The sequence below is a fragment of the Emydura macquarii genome, unplaced genomic scaffold (assembly GCF_026122565.2).
Source record: "Emydura macquarii macquarii isolate MOO-44397 ecotype Brisbane River unplaced genomic scaffold, CSIRO-AGI_Emac_v2 contig_2897, whole genome shotgun sequence".
Classification (NCBI taxonomy): Eukaryota; Metazoa; Chordata; order Testudines; family Chelidae; genus Emydura; species Emydura macquarii.
Genome location: NW_027133034.1, coordinates 34,306,269 through 34,318,769, shown reverse-complemented (window position 1 = coordinate 34,318,769; position 12,501 = coordinate 34,306,269).

Below are 12,501 nucleotides of genomic sequence, written 5' to 3'. Positions count from 1 at the left end.
ACTCTCTTAACATAATAACTCAAAATATTCTTGTTCTTTTTGCCTAATATCAATGGTAAAATCAAAATGGAAAGCAATAATGCATATGTTCTTATCACTGGGTTCTATGTTCTGCATAAGAATCTATTATTTACTATTGTTTAGGCTGTTTCTGTACTGGAAAACTTGTGGTGGAAGCTGCTGGATAGGTGAAGTCATTTTACTAGAGTGGGCTGAAAATTTTTCAGTTAAATCTGTTTTGCTGGAAAATGCTGATTTGTCAAAACCAAAGCTTTTGTGAGTGTTTGTAGCCTGGAGGTTAAGGCATTCACCCAGGAAGTGGGAGAACAAGGCAGAGCAGGGACTTGAATGTGTTTTGCCCCCTTCCCAAGTGAGTGCCCTAACAAGCAGTCTACTGGCTATTCTAGAGTGGATCTCTCAGTGTCCCCTCTGGTTTTTCATAAAAGTTATTTTAAAAAGTCTGTTTTGTCCAATGCAAAACATGAAAAATATTTAAAAAATCTCAGATGTTTGTGGATTTGGAAAACTATATCCCACCTTGCTCTAAAGTGCTTAACTATAATAACTTCAATGAGAACTTTATGAACATACTGAAGTGCTTGTTGAGTCAGGCCCTATTTGCACAAATGTAATGTTTGAGCAGGATCAGCAGTGCTATTGTGGATGTTTAGAGCCACTACATTAAACAAGCTACTAGGGCACCTTTTGCAATAGCTTGCTTCTCACTGAAGACAATGGGAAATGTGTATATATGAAGAATATAGGTCTGGACTGAAATGACTTTTAGATACACCCAACTCCTATTGAGAAGCATAATTGAGGGCATAATTCGACCTGACAATACCTATCCTATTAGTTGTGAAAGCTGTAGGTTATGAATCTTCAAGACTTTTCCTATGGCATTCCTAACTAAAGGTTCATTCACTCTGCCAGCACAACCATGTATTATAATCAGTCCATCGGCTCATACAAAAATAGTTTTGTTTTTGTTTGTTTTAAAACCAAGTTTGGAAATCCTGAATAATGCTCTGCCTCCTTTTGTATCAGGGAAAATATGAAACTCAAAATATTAAACCAAACGATTAAAAAGACTTCTTTGGATGGGATTCGTGTGAAGTCAGTAGCTATAACAAAGAAGGAGTCTGCAAGAACAGGGAGCTGAAAGAGGAGTGGATGAGTTTCTGGGACTGTGTTATTAAATACATTGAATGGAGTTTTATTTAAACATAGAAAATAGTGGATTAGTCTAAATCTAAGCTACTGCATAGATATTAATAGTAGAACCATTCCATGTACAAAATAACTAAGCACCCTGTCAAGTCCATGCTGCCTCAGCTTCACTGCTATTGGTATAGGAGCTAGCCAAATTAAAGCTAGTTCAGATATATCTAAATATGCTTCAATTATGGATCTGATTTCGGTGTAGAGAGTTAGGAATAATGGGCAAAATAGATAGTTGTTTACTTTGTAAAAGTCACTGGAAATATAACCAGTGTAAAACACACTCATCTAATGGTCTAAAAGAAGCTTTGTCTTATTTTATTTATGGTCACTCAAGTTTTTTTTCTCCAGAGAGTAGATTAGAATAGATAACAATGTAGCCTGAATATGTATAACCTTTACACAGTGGATATTAAACATTTAATAAGAAAAGGGAGATTTTTACCTTACACTCGGAAGTTCATGAACATGTTATTGAAAGATCCTCTCATTACTGAACTGGACCCCACAGAACACATGCTTTGAAAAATAGGGTGAAAACATGAACTTATAGCTGAGATTTTTAAAACAATTAACATTTTTATTGTAATATTGAGTATGTTCAAAATGCAGGTTTTTTTCACCTTCCTCTAAAAAATATTAACATACTTTTGTCACATATCTAAACTATTTTTTAGCAAATAAGAAGAAAAAATACTGAATCAAGAGAATAATTCAGAATTTTATTGTATATACAATACCACCACCAATCACTTTAAAAAAAATCATAGTGGATCATAGAGTACTTTGTATAAATCTTACTCTGTGTTTATTTTTGCAGCAAAAAGACTGTTGTAATGTACATCATTTTTAGCAGATTGTGGAGTAAAAATAGTGCAATTCATTCAAGAAAAATAAATGGCACTTTTATAAACTTGTTTGGCACTTTATGCATTTAAAGTATGAATTTCATTAATACATGAATATAATAATATTTTTGTCTCCCAAAGAAGTGTGCATATCTTTCTTACAAAGGAAACACAATCTAATCAGAGGGAGGGAATTCAACCATAGATTGCTGTTGTGGGGGATGGATTTGGAAGTCAAAAGAGGCAGAGGCAGGGATTATGAAAAGGGCAGAAGGAAGGCTCAAAGGAGAAGGAAGAAAGAAGACCCCAGAAGTTTTGGATAACTTACTGGTACTTGGTCCTAAAGAGTTGAAGAGTGACTGAATGGAATCAAAGATAACAAAATAGCCACTAAGGGCACAAACTTCTCCGCCCAGAGATCCATACTAAGAGGGGACCTGCTACATGTAAAGCTCCTTCTCTGTCCTCATGGAATCAGTAGGGTTTGAGGCATGGGGCTTTATGCACAGCATGTGAGCTCCCTTCCTGGGACTTCCTTATGGGATCCAGGATCTGCACAGGAGGAGAGGGCAGCAAGCCTATGGTGAGGTTCTGTCCACCTTTCAGCCTCACAAGGAATAATCAGTCAAGTGAATAGAGTGGTATGATAGGGACTCTGTTGCTGGTGAGGTGGATTGGGGGATTCTTGAAGTCTGGAGACAAACCATACCTGAAACCCCATCTGCCCAATAGAAAAATTCAGAGGCCTCTTTGGGAGAAGAGCCTCAGAGTCTACTTCCTCTCTCCTCTTTTCCTCCCCACATGTTTTTCTGTCCAAAGGGTGCAGTGTGGGCCGAGATGACATTGATATTGGGAGTGTAGTGAGCGGGAACCAGAAAATAGGGTATCTGGCTTCAGCTGTGAGTGTATATTAGTTTGGAAAAAGGTCTAGTCAGAAAATTGCTTGGCCCTAAGGTTAGCGTGAAGTTGGCAGTTCAGAAGGGGCCTCTAGATTCTGTAACAAATTCAGTGTTATCTAACATTAGCCATTGACAGCAGGGGTCAAATTTTCTGTCCTTAATTACACCAGAGTTTGTCCAGAGTAACTCTATTGACTTTAGCGTGAATGAAAACAGAGTATGTTCTCATAAATGGAATTCATGCCCACTGCATTCAGTGACCTAAGGGATATACACAGTTGAGTACAATAAATTCCATTTTCATACACATTTTGTCAAACTTTATTTTTCTGAATCATCTACATTTTGCAATAATTTTTTTTTCACCTGAAGTTTTTTATTTTAATTTCTATTTTTTCCCATTCTGTTTTCTTTCTCATTTATAAGGCTTGTGCTCTTCCAGGTAATTGCATCTTGAACTCTTATTGATGTTTTTGTTTCCAAATTGTGAGGAGGAAATAATGGCAACTGATTAAAACTCTAAGGTGCCTTTATAATGATGAGCCAGGTTATGTCAGAAAAAAAGCAAGCAGGCCCTGACATCAGAAACCAGTCATGGCCCTAGGAAGAAGAGTAATAAACTGAAGAACAAAAGGAATGAAATTTCCACTTTGGAAGATCTGAAATTGGTTTTTACCTGTTCTCTTTAAATTATAGCAGTAGTGCTGTGAGCGGCTGATGTAAGAGAAATCACTATATAATTGAGAGAGAGTAAAGCTTGCCTATAGGTATTTATATGAAAGTAATTTCTTCCTGAAGTGGGCAGTGAAAGGGAGTTTCTCTCCTGGGACTGTGCTCTGGCTCATTTCCACCTTGGCAATTCCTAGGGAAATTTGATTAGAGATGACAATTCTGCAACAACATTAGTTGCATTTATAATAGTTTGTATATATATGGATGGAGCTCCTTGTGCCGCTCATAGTGAAGGTTATAAATTTTCCATCAGACTGTCCTACTGTCATCCACTCTCAATAAGGGCTTGTCTATATGGACAGTTAGTGCACCGTAAGTTGGGGTGTAAATATCCAGGGCACTGGCCTGTAGTGTATCACCTGTTCAAGTGGACCCTGACACCATGCACTAAAAGTTCTGTAGTTCCCAAAACATTTACCTTTCAGGCCTGACAGTTCCATGCATGCTACTGCCAAAAGGTGCTCTCCATTTTTCCCATCATTTAAAAAAAAAAATCTACCCACATTTTTCCAGGCACTGCTACGTGGATGTGGCATGGACATGGGGGCAAGTTCTGCAGAGATTTAAATCATGGTATAAGTTGGTCAGAGGGGATAAGCAAAACAGTAGAGTGATTTGCATTGATCTGGCATTCAGTGGGTATAATTTATATGCCACAAGGGTGAGCTGGATGCCAAGTCACAGCACTTTACCAATCACATCAGGTTTCTAAACAGCTTGCTCCATCTTTATGTAACCACACTTTTGTGGGGAGAGGCACTCAATTAAAACAGGGCTAGATTTTTCCCAGGGTCCTCTTTGAGGACTAGTCATTTGCTTACTTTAGAGAGAGAGAGAAAATAAAGAATAAAAAGTTTTAAGTAATTGAAGAATCACTCTTGAGCATACCTACTTTACTAAACATCTGCCAAGCTTTTACTAGCGCATAATGAGTCATCACCCCCTTTTCTGATTTCACCATAGCTGTTCTATGCCTGGCTTGATGGACCATGGGCTTCAGGATTGCTGTTGGCTTCATTTGCATGAGAAAGATTGAAAATCCCTCTTTGAAATGCACACAGCATAATCCTCCAAAGAACTCCCTTATCATCAGTAACAGGAGAAAATCAACCGTGTGAAAGAAATCAGCTTTCCAATGGGAAGTTTCTGTATTAACCTATGACAAAAACATAGCTGCTGCCCACAATGTAAACTAACACACTGCTTGTCCTATTGAGTAACTTTTTCAGAAAACTCTCAGCAGCCAAACTATAGCAGCAACAACGCAATGGAATGTGAAATTTGCTCTTCATGAGCAGGTGTACAAGGTATGGGGAGAAAGTTCAGGCAACATCCAAGGCACTAGTATTGTGTGAGGAAGGCATAATGTCACCAATAGTGTTAGACACCGTATCAAGGGTGTGGGAAAGGTCATGGGTATAGCCACATGCTCTTCCACAACTGCTGGTGCTCTGAGATCAGCTGTGTGGGAAGCACACACTACACCTCCAAAACATTGGCACTGCTACTGCGTGCACCATTCCAATCCTGTGCAGGCTTTCTGCTTGTCTAGCCCCTAGAAGTACTGGTGTGGTGGATGCAGTTCCAGACACACTCTTCTCCATCTAATACAGCTGTGTATACTGCATCTAAGCCTCATTTTGGTGGGAAATACAAGACTACAATATTTACTATGTATATAATAAACATTAAACACAGACTATTTCTCCCCCATCCTTTCCTTTGTAAGCCCACTCTTTTCCCTCGGCAGAATAATTTTCAGGAGGAGGAAATAGTCCGTTGGAAACTCTATGAATGGAGACTTAATTCAGCATTTCCTGACTTAATTGCAAACTCTTCCTTGATGATTTTTGCACCTAGAAATATGTGGGTTAGGCAGCAAAATAGGTAGGTTAGAAGTTAATTTTAAACATTGGATTAGCATTGTGTGTGTGTGTACATATGCAGATAAAATATAGTGTTAAACATTCCTTGTGAGATTTTTAGATATGTGTGTTATATATATGTAAATCTTTCAAAGAATGTTTTTATTTTTCTTTCATTAGAATGTTCTCTAAAATCAGAATAAGAAAGATCAAGAAAATTAAGGAATTGAGAGATTTAATTATTGTAAGTAACTATGCCACATAAATCCATATAAACTGGATAATTTAAATAAGTGTTTTAAATGTTTTAAATCTTTAAGTGAAAAGCATTGATCCAGCAATGTTCTGATCAAAGCTGCCAGTGATGGTGAAAACGATGATTGAATTCCTTAGGTTAAAATTGCTTACATGAATCATTCTCATTATCAATATCAAACACAATTATGAATAATGTAAATTTTCTCTGCTACACATTTCAGTTGCTCTTTTCTAAGTGAGTTTTTACATGATAACATTTAATTAGACTTCAATTGGTGATGAATTATATCTAATTATCCAGTAAACCTTCCCTTACACAAATGATGTCATTGTGCTGGATTCTTATTATGTATATATTCTTCAGTCATATGAAATCCAGGCAATAAAATTCCAATTTTAAAACAACCTTAAAAAGGTTAAAAAAATAGAGAATTTTTCATTTCATTATATAATAAATGTACTGTTTGTCAATTAAGCAGGATTATTAATTACAGATGACATTTTGTTCTGCAAATTTCATAAAAATGTGAAGTGGCTTTTAGTTATTATTGCTATACATTCCTCTAGTCATTATCTCTTTATTTATTAATACTAATTTGCTGCTATTGATTAAAGTTGCTTTCCCATGCAAATTGGAGTGTTTCGTTTTCATTATCTTATCTTTCATCAGCATCGAGGCATTTTTGTAACATTTTATGTCAGTTACTTCCAAAATGTTGTTAGATTTCAAATACTTCCAGATCTGTATCAAACTACAATGCACTTTATTATAACCAAACTAGTTTAGTGTTTGTCTTTGGGTTAAATGTTTCTTGTCATCTCTTGTGTCTCACTTGTAATCTAATTAATTCACTTTTGTAAAGACAGGAAACAAAATACCATAAAGCACTGCAAAGAAGCACAAGTAATAAATCTTGTATAACAAAATAAAAGAAAGGTATGGGTTTCAGCATGGTCTTAAGCAACTTGTTTAATATATGCACTGTAATACTCCACCTTGGACAGAGGGCCAGACCTTCAACTGGTGTAAAATAGCATAGTTCCACTGAAGTCAATTACTCCAATTAACAGAAGCTGAGACTGATTCATGTCTTCTATTAGAAAATTTAAGAGAATGACACAACAATAGGCACTGAGGTATTCAGCCATGAGCTTGATAGGGTTGTGGGTGCAAACAGAATGTGGGATTGAGTCACAACTGGGTAAAAGGAGAAGCCTCAAGTCCCTAACATCACTAGCTGCCATGTACCTTTAGTGTCTTACTATTATTTTATATGAACAGTCTAGTTTTAAACAGAAAGCTGTTCAAAACGTACTTCTAAACTATAGTGGAATTAGCGCTGCACTATATCTTACTGAGTTGTGCTTTCTTTTCCTTTTTGTTTGTAGATTAAGCAGATGTTTTTCAACTGTCTACAAATTGGTAAACAAAATCCAGGTGTCTGGTAACTGTTCATAGAAGCATTTATTCAGCAAGCACTGTCAATATAATAGCTTTGGTCTATTTTTTCATAAATGCTTATTAGTGGCATTTCCATGGATAACTGTTTCATTTATATCCCACAAAAATATGGTACAAGCTATTATTATAACTAAAATAAATGTATAAGTGTTCTTTCAATCCTCATCATAAAGCACTCATATGGACTTCAATGATATTGGAATAATTGAAGGAAACTGGTGTAACTGATAAAGGAGGACTTAGGTGGTAATGTTACATTTTTATTATACACAAAATTATGTTTTTGAAAGTAGTCATTAAAATACCCATAATTTTGCACTATTTATCAAGTAGAAGCTGGCATCAGTGAGAACTGGAAAATCATAGGCAGAAGGCACCTTAAAAGATTAGGTGAGTAATGGAACTGATTGGGAATTTGATGTTGCAAGCTATTTTCAGCCTGTGAGTTTTGGCTTTCTCAGTGAGATTTAAGTACAAGGAAAGTTTGAAATTTGCAGACTCTCATTAGAAAGCATAACATAATGTGTCAGCCTTCAGGAGGATACACAAAGATTTAAGCAAAGGTCAGTTTTATTTTCCAGGTATTTATTTGACAGTATGCAGGTTTCATATAAATCCTAGTTAAAATGCAGAGAAAATGAGTTCCTGTATGTGTTGCATTAGTCGCCCTGGCAATGGACAGGCTTAAGAACAGTATTGCTGCTGTGGCAAATCAAATGTTAAACCTAGCTATTTCACTGAGAACTCTGCATGTAATGCTATTTGAAGTACATGATTGACTATTGGACTTATATACACTGACTGACTGAAACCTATCAGAAGTCTAATATCGACTGCAGTGTTTTTCCTGGGAAAAAAACTGAAAGAAAAGGGGGTGGGGGAAGCAGTCAGTCACAGGGTCTGGATATTTTACCAGAAGAAAGAGCAAAGGCTTGAGAGGACACTTGAAGAAGCCAATTAAAAACCTAAAGTGGGTTAGTCTATAAAAGATACCTGTTCCCACAGATTCAAGCGCTCAAGCTATTTTAGGGGACTATTGATTAGTGCCTGCATACTATTGATCTTGTCTCTGTGTGCAGCTGACCAAACTATGCATAGTGAAAAAAATATAATTGAATTTAGGCCTTTATTCTGTGTGTGAAGTGTCTGTGACACTGGATGTCAGGTTTTTTTTACCAATCTGTTTGCTATACCATAGAATCATAGAGTTGGAAGGGACCTCAGGAGGCCATCTAGTCCAACCCCCTGCTCAGAGCAGGACTAACCTCAGCTAAATAATCCCAGCGAGGATTTTGTCAAGCCGCAGCTTAAAAACCTCTAAAGATGGAGATTCCACCACCTCCCTAGGTAACCTATTCCAGTGCTTCACCACCCTCCTAGTGAAAAACTTTTTCCTAATGTCCAACCTAGACCTCCCCCTCTGCAACTTGAAACCGTTGCTCCTTGTTCTGTCATCTGCCACCACTGAGAACAGCCTAGCTCCATCCTCCCTGGAACCCCCTTTCAGGTATTTAAAGGCTGCTATCAAATCCCCCTCATTCTTCTCTTCTGTAGACTGAACAAGCCTAGTTCCTTCAGCCTCTCCTCATAAGTCTTGTGCTCCAGCCCCCTAATCATTTTTGTTGTCCTCCGTTGGAGTATCTCTAACTTCTCCACATCCTTGTTGTAGTGGGGGGCCCAAAACTGGACACAATACTCCAAATGCGGCCTCACCAATGCCGAATAGAGGGGAATGATCACTTCCCGTGATCTGCTGGCAATACTCCTACTAATGCAGCCCAATATGCTATTAGCCTTCTTGGCAACCAGGGCACACTGCTGAACCATATCCAGCTTCTTATCCACTGTTACTCCCAGGTCCTTTTCTGCAGAACTGCTGCCTAGCTTGTCGGTCCCCAGTCTGTAGTCCTTTTCAGATTTTTTTTTTTATTATCCCAATTGAGCCCAGGATTTTTGCAGTAAGCATTCCATTGGTTATTCTGTATTTAGAATTCAGTATTTGAGCTTTGTGACTGGTTGCCTAAGTCACATTACATCAGTTCTGTTTTCTGATTGGATGACCTAACTGTTATAAATTATTTCTGCTTCCAGATGAAATGAACTTCATTTCATTATTCATAGGACTCTCTATTATAGGTCTGAAATTCACTGCCTGTGATCATCCAGAAAATTAGGACATAAGATATTTAGAGCAGAGATTGCCTCTTTCGTAGTTTGTGCAGTGTTCAGCACTCTGGGGCCCTGACTGTGAATAGGGACTCTGGGGACTATAGTCATTCATATAACATCTATGCAGTTAACAATCTGGTTATATGAAAGTTCACAGAGAAAATAATAAAGGCATGTAAACAAGCTGGATTGACACTGGGTTTCTTGCTCACTGCTTTACTGATGAAAGGTTTTTTAAATATGTGATCATCCCTAGCAGCACCTATGTCTGACTCTCCATCCCAAATATATTTCACAGCGTGTGTGCCAGATGTACACACACACATTGTTTAGGGCTGGTTGAAACATTTCCACATCAACGGTTTTCAATGGCAATTTGAGGATTTGTCTGAATGAAAATGTTCACAAAAAGGACATGTTTTCCACAGAAAATTTCAACTGTTCATCAAAAACCTGACAAAAAGGTTTTGAGTTTTTGGCTGAAAACCCAAACCGCTCAGCTTTTTCAACCAAAAATTTGAAATTTTCCGTTTTTTTTTTTTTTTTTTTTTTTTTACATAAACCTGTTTTTTTCATTTTTGTCAAAACTTTCCTTTGGGGGAGGGATGGGAAGAAGCACCCCATTTCCCAACCCTCTCTAGTATTGTCCCTTTGCTGATTGATCTCGAGAACACGACAAGCTGCTGTAGTTATTGCCCCTTCTGCCAGCAGTGTCACATTGTGCCACATGTGTTGCCTTTCTGCTGAGCAATAGCACATGTGTGGGCTTTCCGGGTTGGCCTCCCAGTGGAGGAGAAATTTGTGACCGGAAGTCTGGGTATATTCTAAACATTGCACTGCAGTGTTAGCCCAGGGCTCAAACTCAGGCTCAAGCCTATCCCTCTTCTGCCTTCACACAAATCATGCTAAATCAAGCTCGGACCCAGGTTCAAGCTCTAGTGCTTTTATGCAGCCTCACTGGACCCGTGCTCTGGGAGTCTGCCAAAAGTATCCCATGAGCCGACTTTGTTTGTCCTCTGGACAGTCAAGTTTGCTGAATAGTCAGGTTTTCCCACAGTGTACCATGAATGAAGGGCTAGAGCAGCCACATTTAGGGAGGGCTATAGGAAGTCTGAGATATGTGTGGTGGGACTCTGGCCTACATAATGCAGTGTAGATATTGATCTCAGAGTTTAACTATTCCAACCTGGGGTTACAAATGAGTTTTGCTGCTCAAGCCATAGGTTAACAAACCCAGGAACTGCTAATTTGAGTTCTACTAACCCTGGGCTTACATCGCAGTGTAGATGTACTCATAGGATACGTCTACACTGCAGCAAGGAGATGTATTTCCCATCTTGGGTAGACATACATGCACTAGCTCTGATCAAGTTAGCTTGCTATAAATAGCAGTGTGGCCATGGTGGCACAACCAATGGCTCAGGCTAGCTGCCTGAGTACATACCTGAGATCTCAGAAAGGACTGCATTCAGGCAGTTAGCTGAGCCGCCATCCATGCCACTATGGTCACACTGCTATTTTTAGTATACTAGCTCAATCAGAGCTAGTTCATGTATGTCTACATGAGCTGGGAATTGCACCTCCTAGCAGCACTGTAGATGGGCCCTAACAATAACTCAGTTTATTTACACACAGACATCAGTCCTGAAAAGAGATGGCCAAACAGTTTGCTGGGCAATCCCTTCTTCCTGGAATCTTATCCCTGTAATGCCTGCTTCCCAGAGAGCAACTCTGTCCCAAGAATTTATGCCAATCAGACCTCAAGGCACAGAGCAAACTCTTGCACAGCTCCTACTCTTCCTAACTGCCCTACAAAGAATGTTTTGTGACGCCAAACTAACAACGCAGCATGTCTTTCTAAGAGTGTCCAAATGTGCTTGCACACTTAGAAAAAGTCATTAGAAGACTAAATCAGTGCCACGTGGTGATGCCTGCCATAACAGTATATTCCCCAGCATGAGTGGCTGTGCTTTAAAAAGGTGGGGTTATATCCTAATATATTCCTTACTTAGGCAAAACATCCAGTGAAGTCAATGCTAGTTTTGCCTGCATAAGAACTTCAGGATTTGTTTCATGTGTTTTAAGTTAACATGCTGAATTCACCATAGATCTTCATAGATCCATCTCTGTTGAAAGCTATAGCAATGGAGCATCTTTCTGTCTTCTGTGCTTCATTCACAGTTCAGTCCTGTTTAAAAACATTTGCTCTTTGAACCACTGCATTCAATTGAACTAATTTTCAACCAAAATCGTTACCCCCAATTGCCCCTGTACTCTTTTGTGACATAAAAAGGCCAAATTTTTAGCTGTGGTACAGTTAGTCCTCCTTCCTACACGGCCCTTAGATTCACTTTGTAAATATAAATTGCCATATACGGTAAATTCTATATCATTGTGTTGTTACGATAGCTGCAGTTCCATAACCCTCACTGATCCCCATGGGGTTATATATGCACACCGAAGACAGAATAGAGTCCTTCCAAAGTTTTGGTTTTTCTTTTCCGTGAAATAAATAAATAAAAAGTAAATAGAAATAACATATCCATAAAATCAAAGCTTGCTATTTTTGTAACTAATGGAGCATGTGTTTTCCAAAACTGATACAAAGCTATCGCTTTAAAGTAACATTTGAAAAATAATTAAGTGGTTTGTGGTAATTTTCAGTCTGAAGATTAAAAAGAATGAACTAGACTAATGTATTTTAGCAGCTTATGCTGCCTCATATTTATTTTAGAACTATCAGCACCAGCTGTGGTAGTACTAAGACAGTTATGTGGTGTAGAATGAATCTGTATAGTGGCTAGCTCCAGCTGCGGTCAGTATTATATGTTAGGAAGATACAACATACCTCAAAAAGGATATAGGAATGTCACGCAATACAGTACAATTTAAAGTACAGCTAGGGGGCAATTTCTGCAATGAAAATCCAAAGTAATTACACTGACTTTGATGAAGTGACTCCAGATTAAAACCCATGTAAATAGTAGCAGAATGTAGTCCTGAGAAAACTAAAGTCAAGAGTAACTCAGGGCATGCCTACAGTACGA